The sequence below is a fragment of the Tamandua tetradactyla genome, chromosome 4 (genome assembly GCF_023851605.1).
Source record: "Tamandua tetradactyla isolate mTamTet1 chromosome 4, mTamTet1.pri, whole genome shotgun sequence".
NCBI lineage: Eukaryota > Metazoa > Chordata > Mammalia > Pilosa > Myrmecophagidae > Tamandua > Tamandua tetradactyla.
The window spans coordinates 102,498,093-102,518,100 of record NC_135330.1 but is presented as its reverse complement, the minus strand read 5'-3'; the positions used below and the strand labels follow the sequence as shown (position 1 = coordinate 102,518,100).

Sequence of the window (20,008 nt, the reverse complement as noted above, 5' to 3'; positions counted from 1 at the left end):
CGGAGCAGCGAGGGCCGGGCGGCCTAGCGGAAGGGGCGGAGCGACGAGAGCGATTTCTCGCGATGCCGGTTCTCGCTGGTCGGGCCCGGGGCTGGGCCTAAGCGCTCATTGGCTGGCCAGGTGAGGGGCGAGATCAAGGGAAATCCAGGAGCGCGTCCTTGAGGGAAGTTTCCGTAACTTCAAACTAACCGTTATAACAGGAAGTGAGCCACTTATAAGCATATAACGAGGGGCGGGGAGGGACGGGGGAATTGGCTAACACATTCTAAACGCTGTGTAAGCACTGGCATCCATCAAAAGCCGGGGGCCCTCAGCTGCATGTGTCCGAATGACCAGTTCCTGAGACACCCGGGTCCCCTAGAGAGGCTTTATGGCACAATTCGGAGACCAGACAACCTATGGGATGGAAACCTGTTGGTATCAGGAGATAAGCAGGTTTTAGGTAGTGAGCACGGTGGCCGAGGATGAGGAGTTAGCGATGACGTAATCACCGAGCATGCGCAGCTAGGTCGGTAATAAACTTGGTTGTAGGAGTTAGGTGTGGAGATCGCGCTGACAAGGTGCGGGCACCTTATAGGTGCAGGTTTCAACTACTGCGCCTGGCAGGTGGGCCGGTTTGGGTTGGGTCCAGCTCTGTCTAACAAGACAACCTTGGTATTGGGAAGGATTTGTTCTGGGCTCACCGAAGGCCCTTGTATAAGAAACAAGAGGGGCTGTCCTTGGTTATCGTAAGACTCTAAAGTTGAAAAACAGGATAAGGGGGTAAAGTGGGGTTTTAGACACAAGGCTTTTGCAATCACAAGGTAAAGGTTTTCTAATTATATAGTCATTATCAGAGACCAAGGCAGGTGGATTACAGTTCAGTAATTTCAGGTATTTTCTTATGGCAGTGCTAATATACTAGAAGCAGAAAGAAATAGCTGGTGATGATGATTCACTAATCAGAGTCATTTGTTAAATCCTAGCTTCTCGGTTACATCTCCCTCTCATTTGATCATTCTCTCAACCTGGAGAGATGTTGGGGTGACGACTGTTCTGACTTCTTCATACTGAAAATGGGTGTCGACATTTTGGGGGTAGAGAAATGAATTGGTTTTTGTTGTTCAAAGACATGTATGTCTTCTGGGTTTCAGGGCTTTTCTGGCATAGGAATGATCCAGAAGCTTCAAGTCTGTGAAAAATAAACTTAATAAGTAAAATTTGTATAGCAAAACACCTGGGATAGAGCCTGGGATACTCTTTAGGGTTTTCAGAAACATTGTTGGGTGGAGCTTGGCATACGGTCGCAATTGACAGTATCTGGCTGAAACTTGCATAAGAGTAACCTCCAGAATTACCTATTGCCTCTATTTGAAATCTCATAGCCACTAAAACTTCATTTCTTTTCCCCCTTTTGGTCAAGAAAGCCTTGCCAATCTCATGGTGCCAGGGCCATGCTCATCGCTGGGGGTCATGTCCCATGTTGCCAGGGGGATTTATACATCCTGAGTGTCATCTCTCACATAAGGGGGAGGTAGTGAGTTCATTTGGAGAGACTGGCTTAGAGCATCTGAACCACAAAAGTGGTTCTCGGTTGTGACTCTTAAGCATTAATTATAAGTAGACTTAGCTTGTTGTTACAGAAATAATTTTAATAAGGGCAAACCTCAAAGATCGAAGTCTTGGCTCATTAAATGAAGAGTCCCTTTTGCTTAACAGAATAGCGGAAGTCCCTAGGTGGGAAAGTTTATAGTTCCACATTTTTCCTCCAGTCCCTTAAGGGATTTTGCAAATATTTTTCATTTTCTGCCTCTAATACTCCCAAGTGTATCAGGGTATTACATTAACCTATACAAAATATCAACAGCTCATTCCCATAATAAAGGTATTATGCCCAAACAGGTGGGGGGATTGGGAAAGGGATATGGATTCTGTGTAGAAGAAAAGGAAATGTTTTCAAATAGATTATGGTAGTGAAGTCATGTCTTTACAATTAGGTTGGATTGAATGAAGTGTGAATAAAATTGTTTAAAAATGAAGACAAAAAAAAGCGCATTCCCTATTCTAGATTCCATGTAATTATATTGTTTAAATAAACTGACCAGACAGCTTAACTTAGATAATGTGCTACAGAAGATTTAAATTTTGGACAAAATAAACATGTCTTCCCCAGGTCCCACACAGAAGTTAAAGTCTGAAAATACAGACAGTATCATTCTATACCCTGTATTCTGATTTATATTTAGTCCTACTAGATCAGCGTCATTCACATCTCTAACTGAAGTCTGATTTCTTTTTTCAGCTTCTTTAACACTTACTGTGTGGAGTAATGCTGACTTTGAGAGTTGCAGAACTCTAACTCTGAGTCTCAGGTATCACAGAAATATCTAAAGTTCCAGGGAACTACCAGGTCATACACTAAGAGCAAAACATCTCAAAATTTAGACATAACAAGTTAAAGCTCAGGGATAAACATGACTCCTATAAGAGTTTACAGTCTAGGCCCTAATTTTCTTTTAAGCATTTTCTAAATGAAGCTATTTTCAGAAATAAAAACATTTGACGGTTGACTTATATTGGGGTCATCAACCACAAACCATAGAAGAAATTTTGTCCTGTCTCAATTTTCACATTTACCAGGGTTATGTTAATTAACAAGTAAAACATAATGTATATACTTGCCTTTTTTGTTGAAGACGACGTTCTGATTTATAGCTGACCACATGTACTTTTAGAGAAATGTTAGAGCAAAGTAGTTGTGCTAGTTTGAAAGGATGTATGTACCCAAGAAAAGCCATGTTTTAATCCTAATCCCATTTTGTTAAAGCAGCCGTTTCTTCTAATCCCTGGTCAGTACTGTATGTTGGATTATCTCCATGGAGATAATGATTCAGTCAAGTGTGGGTATGAAACTTGATTAGATGGTGTCATGACTCCACCCATTTGGGTGGGTCTTGATTAGTTTACTGGGATCTTATGAAAGAAGAAACATTTTTTGGAGAGAATGTCTATTTTTTTTTTGTATGCTGTATGGTAGGGGACACATTTCGTTCTTTGTCCATGTAAGTATCCTTTTATTGTAGCACCATTTGTTGAATTTTTGTTTGCTTGGTTTTTTGCTTGTTTGGGAGGTGCATGGGCCAGGAATCGAATCCGGGTCTCCCACATGACAGGTGAGAATTCTAACACTGAACCATCCTTGCACCCTCAGAGAATGCCTTTTGAGAATGACGAGAAAGCCATAGCATGGCCGAGCAGAGCCATGAGGCCAAGAGAACCACAGAGTCCACCAGTAAGCAAACTTTGGAGATTCTGAGAGAGCAGAGAACACCATAGAACCATGAAGCAGAGAGTCTACCAGCCAGTGACCTTTGGAGATGAAAAAGGAAAATGCCCCCTGGGAAACTTCATGAAACAGGAAGCCAGGAGAGAAAGCCACAGCCCATACTGCCATGTTCACCGTGCACCCTTCCAGCTGAGAGAGAAACCCTGGACGTCATCGGCCTTCTTGAACCAAGGTATCTTTCCCTGAATGCCTTGGATTGGACATTTCTATAGACTTGTTTTAATTGGGTCATTTTCATGGCCTTAGAACTGTAAACTAACAACTTACTAAATTCCCTTTTTAAAAGGCATTCTGTTTCTGGTATATTGCATTCCAGCAGCTAGCAAACTAGAACAATAGTCTAGTTGACAAGTAAGTTTGTTTGTTTCCATGATCTGTAACATTCTTCTAGGAATAGCTTAAACCATGAGTAACAACATCATACTGTTTTCTAACATCATGCAGATCAGTATAAGGATAGACCATAGGCAGTGAGAACATTGCCAAGTCTTTAGGAATTTTATACTATCTCTAAATTTATGAATAACATTTCATCCATACAAATTTGGCTAACAGAGGGATAGAAAAGCCCTCTTAAGAACTGTAAAACTCACCAAACATTTCCTATGTAATAGGTTAAATTTTAGCATCTCGCTTGTACTAGTTGAGTGAACAATTCCCTTGTAATAGTGTTCCTTTTACAGTGAAAAGACGTGTCTTCTGAAATAATAGATAAGGTCAACTCAAACATCAAGAATATATTATTCTTATTGATATAAAAATTGTCTTATACTGATCTGCATGATCATTTAGAACAGATATTTTAAAAGATACAAGATTGAACTCCAGTTTTGTATGAATACACATTTTGAAGCAAAAGCTCTTTTAAAAAATATTCTAAACCAGCCTATCAAACATTTGGTCAACATTGACTATGGCAAAGTTCATGTTCATAAACTCTCTACAACTTTCCATATGCATTCAGGTCTTGTCTTACATATTAAACTGGCCACTTTACTTTAGTACAAACCATAGTCCGTTAGACAAGCTTATCAAAATTAGTCAGCGTTGACTATAATAAAAATTCACTTTTAAACCTTCTACAACTTCCCATATTCATTTACATCTACTTTATATATTAAAACTAGCCAGTTTATTTAAGGACAAACCACACTCCCCTAGATAAGGTTATCAAATTTTAGTCAGCTTTGACTACAATAAACAAAATTTACTTTCACAAACCTACAACTTTCCATATTCACTCAGGGCTTTTTGAAAAATATTTTTATTATAAACAATGAACCAACATACCAACAATTCTTGACATACAGTCATTCTTGATATATGAACATTCTTGACATGGTTACAATCAGTGGCTCACAATATCATCACATAGTTGTGTATTCATCGCCATGATCTTTTTTTTGAACATTTGCATCTCTCCAGAGAAAGAAACAAGAAATAAGAAAAAACTTACACATGCCATACCCCTTACCACTCCCTTTCATTGACCACTAGTATTTCAATCTACTCAATTAATTTTAACCTTTGCTGCCCCCATTATTTGCTTATTTCTTATCCATATTTTTTACTCATCTGTCTATGCCATAGATAAAAGGAGCATCAGACACAAGGTTTTCACAATCACACAGTCACATTGCAAAAGCCATGTCATTATACAATCATCTTCAAGAAACATGGTTACTGGAACACAGCTCTACAGCTTCAGGTACTTCCCTCTAGCCACTGTAATATACCATAAACTAAAAAGGGGATAGCTATATAATGTGTAAGAATAGTATCCAGGATAACCTCTCGACTCTGTTGGAAATCTCTCAGCCACTGACACTTTATTTTGTCTCATTTCTCTCTTCCCCATTTCGGTCAAGAAGATTTTCTCAGTCCCTTGATACTGAGTCCCAGCTCATTCTAGGATTTCTGTCCCACAATGCCAGGGAGGTTTACACCCCTGGGAGTCATGTCCCACCTAGAGAAGGGAGGGCAGTGAGTTTGCTTGTTGTGTTGGCTGAGAGAGAGAGGCCACATCTGAGCAACAAAAGAAGTTCTGTGGGGTGACTCTTAGGCCTAATTTTAAGTAGGCTTAGCCTGGCCTTTGTGGGGAAAAGTTTCATATGAACAACCCCCAAGATTGAGGGCTCAGCCTATTGATTTGGTTGTTCTCACTGCTTGTGAGAATATCAGGAATAAAAAAATTTGTTTTTTTAATTCCTTCTATTGGAGGTTAAAAAATTTCTTTGTTTTCATAACATCCTAAAATCAGGAACAACCTCAAAATTATATTGACTATCAAGCTCTGGAAAATATACTACAGTTGTTTATTTGTCCCAAGCATGAATTCAGGAAACTTTCTTTAGCTCTCAATGTCACTTTCTTTTACTTACTGAAATTCATCTATTAGTGCTTATACAATTACTCCTATCCCAAGGCTATTTATGATTTAATAATGATTTTCTTATTGTAGTTATACTGCAGTTATTATTGGAAAATAACTTTTATTCAGGAATGCTTTCAGAACAAACATGGTCTATTTTGCAGCATTTCTTCCATACTTACATTTTCTAATCTTCAGGCCCAGTAGAAAGAATTCTAAATCAAGACCACACCTCCCAAATCTTTCTGCATGCAACCCTTCCCCCACGGCTGCTGTAACTAGTTAGGCCCTGAGGGCAGCGATAGGTGAGAGAGAGAGCATAAGGCCTGCTCTGTTGAATTGGTTTTAAAAATTTTAAATAAAGGTGGTGGGATTCAAGACTCCTAAGGTGGCCTTAATGTTAATGAGAGTTTCTTTGCCCTTCTTTTAATTGTTTCCAATTATTAGATCTATTTCACCTAATGTTGTCACCTGGACGATTGGCAAAGCTTCCGACATTTCCATAGATAGCAGCCTGCTGACTTCAGGAAATTTCAGAGGGTGGTTTCTTTCCAATGTCCAAGTTTGTTTACAATAATTACACATGCGAATGCCTTGAACCCTGGTGCCTGAAGGTATTTCCCTTTTTCTCTGGGACTTCAGGAGATAATACATATATAAATACATATATGCACTTACTTATTGTGCTGGTTTAAAATTGTGTGCCCCAGAATAGCCATGTTCTTTAATCCTGATTCAGTATTGTTGGGTGGAATCTTTTTGTTTTTTCCTTAACATATGGTCATTCTGTTCTACATATATAATCAGTAATTCACAATATCATCACATAGTTGCATATTCATCATCATGATCGTTTCTTAGAACATTTGCATCAATTCAGAAAAAGAAAAAGACAACAGATAAAAATTCATATATACCGTACCCCTTTCGTTGATCACTAGCATTTCAATCTAAGTTTATTTTAACATTTGTTCCTGCTATTATTTATTTTTATCCCATATGTTTTACTCATCTGTTGATTAGGTAGATAAAAGGAGCAGCAGACACAAGGTTTTCACAATCACACAGTCACATTGTGAAAGCTATTATCATCATTATACAATCATCCTCAAGAAACATGGCTACTGGAACACAGCTCTAACATTTTCAGGCAGTTCCCTCCAGCCTCTCCATTACATCTTGATTAACAAGGTGCTATCTATTTAATGCATAAGAATAACCTCCAGGATAACCTCTCGACCCTGTTTGGAATCTCTCAGTCATTGACACTTTATTTTGTCTCATTTCGCTCTTCCCCCTTTTGGTAGGGAAGATTTTCTCAATCCCTTGATGCTGAGTCTCAGCTCATTCTAGGGATTTGGGTGGAATCTTTTTGATTAAGTTGTTTTCCTAGAGATGTGAGCCACCCAGTTCTGGTTGGGACCTTTTGATTAGGTGGTTTCCATGGAGAGGTGTCTCCATCCATTCAAGGTGGTGACTTATTAGAGTTTTTAAGAGAGACTTTTTTTTTAGAAAAAGCTTCAGAGCTGACACAGAGATGTTTGAAGATGCAGAAAGAAAATACCCTGGGAAAGCTGTTTGAAACCAGACATTGTAGGACCAGCAGATGCCAGCCATGTGCCTTTCCAGATCAGCTTTTCTTGAGCCAAAGTATCTTTTTCTGAATGCCTTGATTTGGACATTTTTTTTATATGCTTAGAACTGTAAATTTGTAACTTAATAAATTCCCTTGATAAAATCCAACCCATTTCTAGTATATTGCATTTCCAGCAGCATTAACAAACTAAAACATTCATCTTTAAGGAATTTGAATAGAGCTCCTTAGAAATTTTTTATTAATTAACTATTACCATCCATATGTATGATAATATACATTAAACAAACAGATAGACACAAATAGAAAGTATGTCACATGCAAAAACAAATATATATTTTTAAGAGGGACAAATAAAGGATTGAATATATATCATATCATCCCATTTCTGCTCTCTTTTGCAGACAATTCTAACTGTAATACTGAAGTAGTGGAAACAATGTTTTCCCAAGAAAGCACCTGAGCCTCAGAGAAATGACCAAAACTTTATTGCCGGCTGAACCAGAGGACTTTTTGTCCAAAGTCTGAGCCCCAAATATTCTTTGTTTCTAGATTATATAGGCTAGTGAGCAAGGCAGGAGTTACTAAGGGAATGAGTGCTAAACACTGGAAAAGTACAGAGACAGAACTTGCAGGGTAGGAGTTACTATCTGGCCCTTAGCTGAACTCCTTTGTCTGAGATAAGGGCAGCTCCTGGGCTTGACAAGAAACAGGCCTGGCAGCCTCCCTCCTTGCACACTGTTATCTCCGGACAGGCTTGAGCAAGCCTGGATGTGATTTACAGCACTGCAGACATTCTGCTTTTCTTCCTTCGAGAAAGGATACAGTTATACACCTTTATGAGAGCATCAATTTATAGTGATGCACACAGATACACAGAGTAATACGCATGAATGCATAAAGTGATACACATAAATTCATAAAGTTATATAATAATACTGAAGTTAAACTTGTAAACTACCTCAATACAATGTCCATTTCTATAAAACCAGTCAGCCCATTTCTTTCCTGATTTTGAATCATACTGAGGTGAAGCTGTGTTACAAAAATAACACAGCTTGGCCTCAGTTTGTTTTTTTTAATAGGCCTATAACTAAAATCTTTCCCTTTTTTCAAAAGGTAGCACAAAGGGCTATATTCAGGAATGCTATTAGAATCAGTCAACAGTTGGGAATACTTGAATAACATAAATGCAGTAACATACAAACTAACAAATTTAAATAGATGCTTAACATTTACTATATATTAACACACCTATTAATAACTAGACCAAACACATTGATGAACTTAGACATTAAACACTTGCTATACTTAAGTACATACTAATTGCAAATTACACAGACATTATATACATAATTTCATTAAATACCAATTAATGGGTGGATTACTGATTTTCCAGGAGTATGCTGAAGAGACAAACTCAGGACAGAACCTCAAGCCCTGTACCAACTGATACCCAGAATACAACAAGGGGAATTGTTCTAGAAGCAGGTTCAGGGCCCCAGATCTAGGTCCAGGGGACCAAAACCTCCATACTGACTTCCCTACTTTTTTTTTTTTTAATATTTTTATTGTAAAAACTTAACATATAAACATATATTCTTTTTTTATTTGTCTTTTATTTATTTATTTATTTTAAACATAACAACATATGAAAATGAACATTTTTACCATATGATCATTTCATTCTTGGTATATAATCAGTAACTCACGATATCATCACATAGTTGTATATTCATCACCATGATCATTTTTTAGAACATTTGCATCAATTCTGAAAAAGAAATAAAAAGAAAACAGAAAAAAACTCATACATACTATTCTAGTTTGCTAGCTGTCAAAATGCAACACACCAGAGATAAACATATATTCTTGACATAAAAACATTACATACATGGTGTACATTCAATGGCTCACAATATCATTACATAGTTGTATATTTATCACCATGATCATTTTTTTAACATTTGCATCACTCCAGCGAAAGGAATAAAAAGAAACAATTCATACATACCATACCCCTCAACGTTCCCTCTCATTGGTCACTAGTGTTTCCATCTACCCAAATTATTTTACCCTTTGTCCCCCATTATTTATTTATTTATTTATATCCATAATTTTTACTCATCTGTCCATATCTTAGATATAAGGGGCATCAGACACAAGGTTCTCACAATCACACATTCACATTATAAACATTTTAACTTTATACAATTGTCTTCAAGAATCTAGGCTACTGGAACACAGCTCAACAGTTTCAGGTACTTCCCTCTAGCCACTCCAATACACCATAAACTAAAAAAGGATATCTATGTAGTGTATAAGAATGACCTCCAGGATAACTCTTGACACTGTTTGAAATCTCACAGCCACTGAAACTTTTTTTTTGTCTCATTTCTCTCTTCCCCCTTTGGTCAAGAGTGCTTTCTTGATCTCTGAATGACAGGTCCTGACTTATCCCAGGTTTTCTGTCCCAGGTTGCCAGGGAGATTTACACCACTGGGAGTCATGTCCCATGTAATGGGGGAAGGCAGTGAGTTCACATGCTGAGTTGGCTTAGAGAAAGAGGCCACATCTGAGCAACAAAAGAAGTTCTCTGGGTATGACTCTTAGGCCTAATTTTTAGAAGGCTTAGCCTGTCCTTTGTGGGAATAAGTTTCATAGGAGCAAACCCCAAGATTGAGAGCCCAGCCTATTGATTTGATTGTCCCTACTCCTTGTGAGAATATCAGGAGTTCTCCAAATGGGGAAGTTGAATTTTCTCCCTTTCTCCCCATTTCCCCAAGGGGACTTTGCAAATACTTCTTTACTCAGTGTTCACATCACTCTGGGATTTATTGAGATATCACATTAACCTGGACAAACCTACAAAATCTCATGCCCTATTCAAGGTTCCATGTACTTAAGGTGTTCAATTAAACTGTCCATATCAGTTAAATTGGGAAACATACTAGTTAAAATACAAATTTTGTTCCAAATAAACACTTCTTGCTTTAGTCTCACCCAGAAGTTGAAGTTTTAAAATATGAATAACCATCTGTTTGCAACACCTTGCAACACTGACATTCCTTTGTTATTCCTCATGCAAAAACATTTTTTAATTTGTATATTTAGTCAGTATCATTGTACACTCTAGGCATTCCTAGATTATAGCATCTCAGTCTTTACTGTCTATCTTTCCTTCTGGTTTCATATGTGCCCTCCTCCCTCTGTCATTCTCACACCAGCCAACTTTTACCTTGATGACTGAGGTCCAGGGGACTAAACCTCCATCCTGACCTCCTGACCTGATTTACTTGACGACTCAGTCACCCAGTCAGATATCCATACTTGGAACTGGGAACAGTTTCTCTCTTTGAAGCTTTTTAAGGTGCCAAGTGTCTGGAGTGCCAGCAGAGCAGAGAAAAACCCAGTTGCTGAGTCTCTAGAATGAAACAGCCTAATGGTTACAAGAAACTCAATTACCAGGCTTACTTGTCCTGCTGGGGCTCATGAAATATGAGTAGTCAGACTCCTTCCTAGAAACCTTGATCTCACCAGAGTCACCAAATTAATGCTAGTCAAAAGTGGTGACTTCTGTGACCAAAGTCCTCAAATGACCAATTCTCGAGACCCCAGGGTTTCAGAGAGAGGACATTGCTAGGCACAAAGCAGGACATCAGATGGCCTATCGGACTAAAAATCTGTCTCCCTGAAATGCCGTAACTCTGATAGTTTTATAGTATCAAAAGATGGGCAGGTTTTAGAATAATGAGCACAATAGCTGGGGAAGATGAAGTTGGAGAGGATGTAATTATTATGCATATGCAGATCACTTACATGCTCAGTCAGAGGATGTTTGTAAGAAAACAGCAACCTCAATATGGTGATGGGCATGATTTTTAGTATCATAGTGATGTATAGAGTATTTATAGGTTAAATTTGAAGATACTGTGCATGTCAGGTGGGCCAATCTTGGTTTGTTTCAGCTCTGTCTCTATCAAGATAGCTTTGGAATTGGGGTGGGTTGGTTTGGAGCTGACTCAAGGTCCTTAATAAATTGACTTTAGTGATCATAGGACTCTAAAGTTGAATAATAGTATAAAGGGGTACAAGCAGGGGTCAGTTACAAGGTTTTTCCAACCACAAGATAAAGTCTATGTAGCTATGTAATCATTATCAAAGATCAAGGCAATTGGATTACAGTTCAGAAATTTCAGAAATTTTCCCTCTGGCTGTTCTAGCACACAAGAAAGTTAAAAAAAAATCTATATAACGATTCAGTAATCATAATCACTTGTTAAATCCTAACTTCTTGGTTACCTCACCACCTCTATCTAAAGCATTTTCATCATTCCCAAATAAAGGCCTCTACCAACTAAGTAGTTACCCCATTCCCTTTCCCCCAGCCCATTGCATTCACCAATCTGCGTTCTATCTCCAGAGGTGCCTATTCTGGATATTTCATATTAATGGGCATGTACAATAGGTGGTCTTTCTGTCTGGCTTTTTTCACTTGGTATCATGTTTTCGAGGTTCAGTCAAGTTGTAGTTTGTATCAGAGCTTCATGATTTTTAATGGCTGAATAATATTCTGGATAGACCATAGTTAGTTTTTCCATTCATCCCTCTTGGCTGTTGTGGATCATATTGCTATGAACATTTGTGTGCAAGTGTTTGTGTGAGCACCACTTTTCAGTTCTTTTAGGTACAGATCCTACAGTGAAATTGCAGAATTATATTGTAGCCTTATGTTTAACTTTTTCAGGAATCACCAAACTATTTTCCACAAAAGCTGAGCCTTTTTATGTGTTACCTGCAATGTTAGGAGGGTTCCAGTGTCTCCACATCCTCTCCAATACTTGTTATGGTCTGCCATTTGGATTATAGCCATCTTAGTGGGTGTGAAATCATACCTCATTTTATAAATTGGAAACTGAGGCTAAATGGCAGAGTTGTATTTTCAATGCAGGCAGTTTGGCTCTGGAGATAATGTGGTCAACCTCTGTAAAGAGTATCTTTATTTAACTTTCCATTAATTAGCTAACTTTTGTGTATTTTTCATACCAATCGAAAGATGTATGGTCACTGTTCTATACTGTTTTTTCTTCTTGATATATTTTAGAAAAATTTCCATGTCAACACTCAAGTATATGTGTTACACTCTTTCCAACATATATAGACAATTCTATTGACCATACTATGACTTATTCAAGCTAGGTTCTATTATGGACAGTTAGATAACTTCTCACATTTTGTTATTAAAAACAGTACTGTAGTGAATATCATTATATATTAATCCTTGCTCCCATGTGAGACTCCATTTGTAGGATAAATTGCTAGTAGAATTGCTGCATCAAAAGATATATGCATTTGAAAATTTTTTAGATCATATTTGTTCTAGTTTGTAAAAGGTGCTGGAATGCAGTATTTATTAAGTTGCAAGATGACAGTTCTAAGGCATGAAAATGTCCAAACTAAGGCAGCCAGGGAAAGATACCTTGATTCAAGGAAGGCCGATGAGTCCAGAACACCTCTGTCAGCTGGAAAGGCACATTGTTCTAGTTTGCCGGCTGCCGGAATGCAATATACCAGAAATGGAATGGCTTTTAAAAAGGGGAATTTAATAAGTTCCTAGTTTACCATTCTAAGGCCATGAAAATGTAAGAATTAAAGCAAATTTATAGAAATGTCCAATCTAAGGCATCCAAGAAAAGATACCTTGGTTCAACAAGGCTGATGACATTCAACATTTCTCTCTCAGCTGGAAGGGCACCTGGTGAACATGGCGGCATCTGCTGTGGCTTTTTCTCCAGACCTCTTGTTTCCAGAAGCTCCCCGGGAGGCATTTTCCTTCTTCATCTCCAAAAGTCACTTGCTGGTGGACTCTCTGCTTTGTGGTTCTGCTCAGCTCTGCTGTAGCTTTCTTGTGGCTCTAAAAAGGGACTCTCTCCAAAATGTTTCATCTTTTAAAGGATTAATGGGTGGAGTCACAACTCCATGGAAGCTATTGGATCAAAACTTACAACCCAAAATTGGGTGGGTCACATCTTCATGGGAACAATCGAAATGCTCCCAGCCAGCAATATTGATTGAGGATTAACGGACATGGCTCTTCTGGGGTTCACCACAGATTCAAACCGGCCCACACATGGCAACGTTTGCTAGCTTTCTCTCCCGGCTTCTCATTTCATAAGGATTCCCCAGGGGTGCTCTCCTTCTGCAACTCCAAAGATCTCCAGCTGTGTGGCTCTCTTGGCTCTTTTGGCTTTAGAGTTTTTTCCAAAATGGTTCTTTCATAAAGGGCTCCAGTAAGCAACCCCACCTTGAATGGGTGGAGACACATCCCCATGGAAATCATCTAATCAAAAGTTACCACCCACAATAGAGTGGGTCACATCTCCATGGAAAGAATGAAAAGATCCCACCCAGCAATACTGAATGAGGATTAAAGGGCATGACTTTTCTGGAGGTACATAATAGCTTCAACTCAGCACAGTAATACTGAGTATTCTCCGAGAGTTTATGCCAACATCTTCATGAGTGCCAATTTCCTTACTCTTTTTTTTTTTTTTTTTAACTTTTTTTGTTGTATGGTATAACATAAATACAAAGCAAAGAAATACAAAAGCAATAGTTTTCAAAGCACTCTTCAACAAGTGGTTACAGGACAGATCCCAGAGTTTGTTATGGGCTAACATATGATCCTCTTATATTTTTCCTTCTAGCTGCCCCAGAATATAGGAGGCTAGAGGTCTTAATTATTTTTTTATCATCACAATCGACTTTTTTTCCTTCTTTTTTGTGAAAAATAACATACATACAAAAAAGCTATAAATTTCAAAGCACAGCACCACAATTAGTTGTAGAACATATTTCAGATTTTGACATGGGTTACAATTTCACAATTTTAGGTTTTTACTTCTAGCTGCTCTGAAATACTGGAGACTAGAAGAGGTATCAATTTAATGATTCAGCATTCATATTCATTTGTTAAATCCTATCTTCTCTGTATAACTCCGCCCATCACCTTTGATCTTTCCATTCCTCTCTTTGGAATTGCTTGGGCTATGGCAATTCTAAATTTTTGATATTGGGAAGATCTGTCACTAATTTGGGGTAGGGAGATGGAACTATCTGATGTTCTGGAGAGGCTGGGCCAGGTTTCAGGACTTTTCTGGACCAGGGACCCACCTGGAGGTTGTAGTTTTCTGGAAAGTTACTCTAATGCCTGGAACCCTTGTGGAATCTTATATATTGCCTTAGGTGTTCTTTAGAATTGGCTGGGATGGTCCTGGTTGGGGGTTGTCAGGTTATGATAGTAGCAAGGTCTAACCGAAGCTTGTGTAAGAGCAAACTCCAGAGTAGCCTCTTGACTCTATTTGAACTCTGTCTGCCACTGATGCTTTATTAATTATACTTCTTTCCCCCCTTTTGGTCAGGATGGAATTGTTGATCCCACAGTGCCAGGTCTGAATTCATCCTTGGGAGTCATCTCCCACGTTTCTGGGGAGACTTTGCCCCTGAATGTCATATCCCACGTAGTGGGGGTGGGCAATGATTTCACTTGCAGAGTTGAACTTAGAGAGAGTGAGGCCATATCTGAGCAACAAGAGAGGTCCTCCAGAAGTAACTCTTAGGCAAGCCTATAGGTAGTCTAAGCTTCTCTGCTACCTACATAAGCCTCACAAGAGTAAGGCTTATGATTGAGGGCATGACCTATTGATTTGAGTGTCCCTAAAGTTTGACACCTTATCAGGGGATTCCCTGATGGTAAGGTTTAATACTTCCATATTTTTCTCCCAATCTTCAGGGGACTTTGTCAATATTTTTTGATTACCTGTGTAATATACTCTAGGACGTATCCAGGTATTACAACATTCTATACAGGATTAAAGGACCTCTTTCTTAGTCTGTGCTTCCAATTGTTCAAATAGGCTAAACAGATAGGTTGAATTAGATTACACTACACTACACTACAGAAGATTTCAGTTCCAGACCAAATAAACCTTTCTTTCATTGGTCTCAAAGAGTATGTGTGGTTTTAAAATATAGACACTGTCTTCCTTTCCCCTATGTTCTGAATTAAATTCACCCCAACCTGTTTGGCTACATTCTTATCTCTAAATACCAGGTTATATATATATAACAGCCTCTTAAAATCCAGAATCAATTTCCTCACTCTTCATCAGGGCTGTGTGTTATTAAACTCTTTGATCTTGCCAGTGTGTATATAGAACGTTTTCATTTGAATTCACATTTTTTTAATCATGAGTGAAGGCGAACATCTTTACCTACATTTATGATACTTCTCCTACCCCTGTTACTTTGTCATAAGTGTTTTTGCTCAAGTGTCATAGCTGGGAAGAATCATGGATCTCTCTTTCTCAACTATGGTGGTTTGGAGTTCTGTACCCCAGAAAACTTGAAAAACATGTCCCTAAATTTAATACATTCCTTGTAAGTAGGGACTTTTGATGTTTGTTTTTTTTTTCAGTTAAAGTATGGCTCACCTCAATGAAGATGGCTCTTAAATCTATTATTGGAGTTCTTTATAAGTGGAATGAATTCAGACAGAGAGAGAGAAAGCCACAGAGGGAGCACCCAGAAGATGAAAGTCAAAGAGAAGGGAGAAGCCAGGAGAGGCCACCATGTGCATTGTTATGGAACACCAGCTGCCGCCCAGAATGCCAGTCTTCAGGAAGAAAGCACCGCCTTACTAATACCTCTATTTTGGAATTTTCTTAGCCTCAACCTGTGAGTCAATAAAATCCTGTTGTTTAAGCCAGTGCATTGTGTGGAATTTGCTTGCACAGCCAAGGAAACTACAACTATCCTCCTGTGGCTGGGTAAGGGGCCCAGTTCTGTGCGTGACTTCTCCACCTTCTATCAGCACCTACTGAAATGTAATCACCTGTCTCCTTTGCTAGTTCTCGGGCACTGTAAGGTTAAGACTGTAGTTCTTAACTCTGCCTCCAGCATCTAGATAACGTTTTGGCACAGAGTGGCTGCCCAATAAAAATTGTACTAATAAAAGGTGGATAAACTGTACCTTATACTACTAACTTCCAAGTCATCATCATCTGTAATATTTGTTGTTTACTGCGTAGTCAGAATTTTCTAAGCCTTTTACATGCATTAATTCTTTTTGGCTTCCTAAGAACTCAGTGAGGACGTCCTATTATCCCCAATACTCCATAGGAATCTGAGGCTGATATGTGACAGATCTGGATTTTGAATCCAGGTGCTTTGTCTCTGGAGGTAGATTGCTTCTCTTAGAAGAGCGTTTACTGAGCTCTATTCTCAGTGCTTTACGTGCATCCTTTCATCTGCCCAATGTTATAAGTCATTACAAAACAGTAGCTAACATTTATTGAGCACATGCCATGCATTGTTCGAGGAACCATACATTTAACATACAGCAATCCTATAGAGTAAGTACTATTTTTATCCTCAAACCCTAAATTGCCCTGGGTCACTCAGTTGATAGATTGCAGCCTAGGATTGAATCTTGACTCACTGATGCTAAAACCTGTCTCTGTCATCTATGCACTGTCAAAATTTGTTATGGACTTAAATCTCTCTATATCTTACTTTCTACAAATGCTCACTCTCTCTCCTGATTGTGAGCCACCTGGAGACATGTCCAAACCTGTTTGCATAAAATGTTTCTGGTACAAATTAACCAAGGGCTCCCAATCTGTGCCTGGTTGCTTCAGGCTGTTTCCCTGGGCCTCCACATTCTGGCTGCCTGGCTCAGCTCTGGGGAGAAAATGATTCTCTTTGAGTGTTGGAATCCCACTGTGGTCTTTCTCCCTTCTTCCCTGTTCCTCTCAGGATGGGAGGAGGTGAGTTGCAGGGAGAAGATGCTCCAACAGTATCCAAGGAGGATCTGCCTGCCTGTTAGCTTGAGGACAGCTGTTGGACAGGTGTGCCAGCCCCGGTGGTCGCTTTTCTCCTCACCTATTTCTGGCACGCAGCTTAGGCACCATGCACTGCATTTACCCTCTGAAAGCTTCTCTGGGGGGTTTCAAGCTCGGGGATGTCAGCAGTCATGGTGTGTTCATATTTTTATCGTTCAGCATGCATATGCTGGCACCCTCCCAAATTAGAGCCTCAAAAAGGTTTGCTGAAACAATTCGATCCTGATGCCCCTCGAGAGGACTCTTGCACAAACGTGACGTCTTGTGGCACCAAGTGAAACAGTCAGTCCCGGATTAGTATGTTCTTTGAAACATACTACTGGTGTTTTAAACAATGTTCAGTTTAATAAAATGATGAATTTACAATTTAACCTGCTTATACCTTTAAGTGCAATGTACTAATCTTATTATAAATTTAGTAAATTTTGTCTCAACGAAAACAGTCTTTTTCTAAGCCCTTAGGGAACTCTTAGCCCCTCAGAATTCCCTAAATTTGAGAACTGTGACTCTCAGGTATGATATTTAGCCTTTTTTTTTTTTCTGGCTGTTTTTCTATAAGAGGGTTTCTAAATTCCAATTAATGACTAACTCTTGAATTCTTGTCTCTATGAGACTATTAAGGGGAAAAAGTTTTATAGCTTTGAATAAAACTCCGTGGTATGCCCAGGTCCTATGGGTGCACTTACCCCACTTTCTCAGCGCAAAGAATCAATGTTCCTTCAGCCAATACTGGCTTCAGCACACGGTGTCTGACTTTCTTCCAAGGATAACCTTGATAGAGATAGAAAGACAAAGGAAAACCATAATAAAGCAGAAATCAAAAGCCAGAGAAAGCAGAGATCCCCAATGTGACATTTGATTTTCTGTCCTTGTCCCATTCTTCCTTTGTTCGGGCACGCTCAAGGAGCCAGAACTGTGGAGACATGGTCCTTACCCCGTAAATATCTCAAGAACTTGTTCTGCTGCACGTTTGCATCTCCCGTATCTACCACAATCGGGGTGCTCAGCGTTCCTTCATTCATCAATTATTTATGGAATGTCTGTCATCTGCCAGGCATGGCTCTAAGTGCTGGGAGATACTAGCAGTGACCAGACGCAAAAATTCATGAATGGAGAAATGTTCTAGTGCAAGAGCACCCAAAACAGCAACTGAATAAGAAAACCCAGCTGTGCCAGGATGTGCTAGTGTTCTCAGGCAAAGACACAGGGAATACACTGTAGTTAGGAAGCTTGGGTTGCTCATTCCTTACAGTGAGGGGTCCTGTTGCCACAGAGAACCATGGGACAGCTCAGGAAGAGGCTGTTAGGAAGGACCTACTGTAGGATTTGGGCTTTGGTTGGGTCATTTTGGGGGAGGTCTAAGGAGTGGAGCTTTGCTCTGGATTGGATGTTGTCAGGAAGTGGGGACATTTCTGTGATTGGGAATCTTCCTCAATCTCATCTACAGAGAGGGTAGACTATACGGAAGACGAATCTGGAATTGGCGAAGAAGCAGCCGTCACCCATCAAGAAGGGGAGATGCTTGGTATTTTGTGAGTCATGCAGTGACCTTCTTTTTGTCTCGCTTTATCATGAGCTAATCTATGTGGTTGTTGATGTCCAGCAGAACATGGTCCAGCTGCAAGAATCGGACTAATTTACGGGTACCAGGGCCTTTACTTTTAGATGATAATCAGCGCCATGTAGAGGAAAAATAAAGGAGGGGGAGGAAATAGGGAATGTTGGTGAAAAGAGGTGGGAGTTGTTTTGACTTTTCAAAGGAGGGTCGGTGAAGGGCACATGAGTAACTAATGTGTGAGGAAAGGTCTGAAGGAGGGGAGGTGTGAATTGCCAGAGCGTGCGAGGTGGGATGTGGGTGCAAGCTGGAGGCAAGGGAGAATCCTGGGCATGTTCTAGAAACAGCAAGGAGTCTAGTGAGCCTAAATGGTTAGAGGTCAAAGAAATGACCCAACCTAGATTTTCCTGCTAGAAATAAAGTCTAGTGCAGTTTCCCAGGACTGAGTGGAGAGCAACTGATTTCAGCGGACCCTGAGGCAAGCCGTACCACTTTATGGTATATTAATCAGAGTTATAGATAAATAGATCCAGGATTGGCTTAGTTCAGATTGGATTTTTTTTTGTTAGTGGTGTTAATTTTTAAATTAAAAATATATATATATAACACCAAACAAACGCAAACATTCTTAACTTTTGGTGATCCTGTTCTACATATATAATCAGTAGTTCACAATATCATCATATAGTTGTATATTCATCATCATGATCATTTCTTGGAACATTTGCATCTATTCAGAAAAAGAAATAAAAAGAAAGCAGACAAAAATTTATACATACCATACCCTTACCCTTCCCTTTCATTGATCACTAGCATTCAATCTAAATTTTTACATTTGTTCCCCCTATTATTTATTTTTATTCCCCATGTTTTATCTACCTTATCAAAAGACAAGTAAAACATATGGAAAAACATACAGACTGCATTTTTTTTTTTTTAGCCTTCAAAAAATTTATTATGGGTGTGTGAAATGTTAAGACTTCCAGATGGGAATAGAGGATAAAGCAACACCCCAATCCCCAGCATACAGATTTATCAAGTGTTCACATCATGACATACTTTCTTCAGAATCATTTAAAACTAGAAATAAAATATTGCAGATTCAAGCAAAGGTCCCCTCATACCCGTCTCAGGAGTTGCCTAATGTTACAAATCCAGTTTTTTTTTTTAATTATTAATTAAAAAATTAAGAAACCAAATAAAACATCAACATATATAATCAGTAATTCACAATATCATCACTTAGTTGCATATTCATCAT

The 20,008-nt window shown here is 38.9% G+C and overlaps 1 long non-coding RNA gene across 4 annotated transcripts; it reads left to right on the top strand.

The window, feature by feature from the left end:
* The first annotated feature begins 8 nt into the window (after positions 1–8).
* On the top strand, positions 9–16,057 carry LOC143681235 (uncharacterized). Of its 4 annotated transcripts, none has more exons than XR_013174479.1 (4): positions 9–120; positions 3,191–3,497; positions 6,144–6,258; positions 15,767–16,057. It is a non-coding gene; the product is annotated as an uncharacterized LOC143681235 (long non-coding RNA). The 4 variants fall into 4 exon arrangements; XR_013174478.1 differs by having other exon boundaries at positions 49–203; XR_013174480.1 differs by lacking the exon at positions 9–120 and adding an exon at positions 502–606.
* Positions 16,058–20,008: the final 3,951 nt, after the last annotated feature.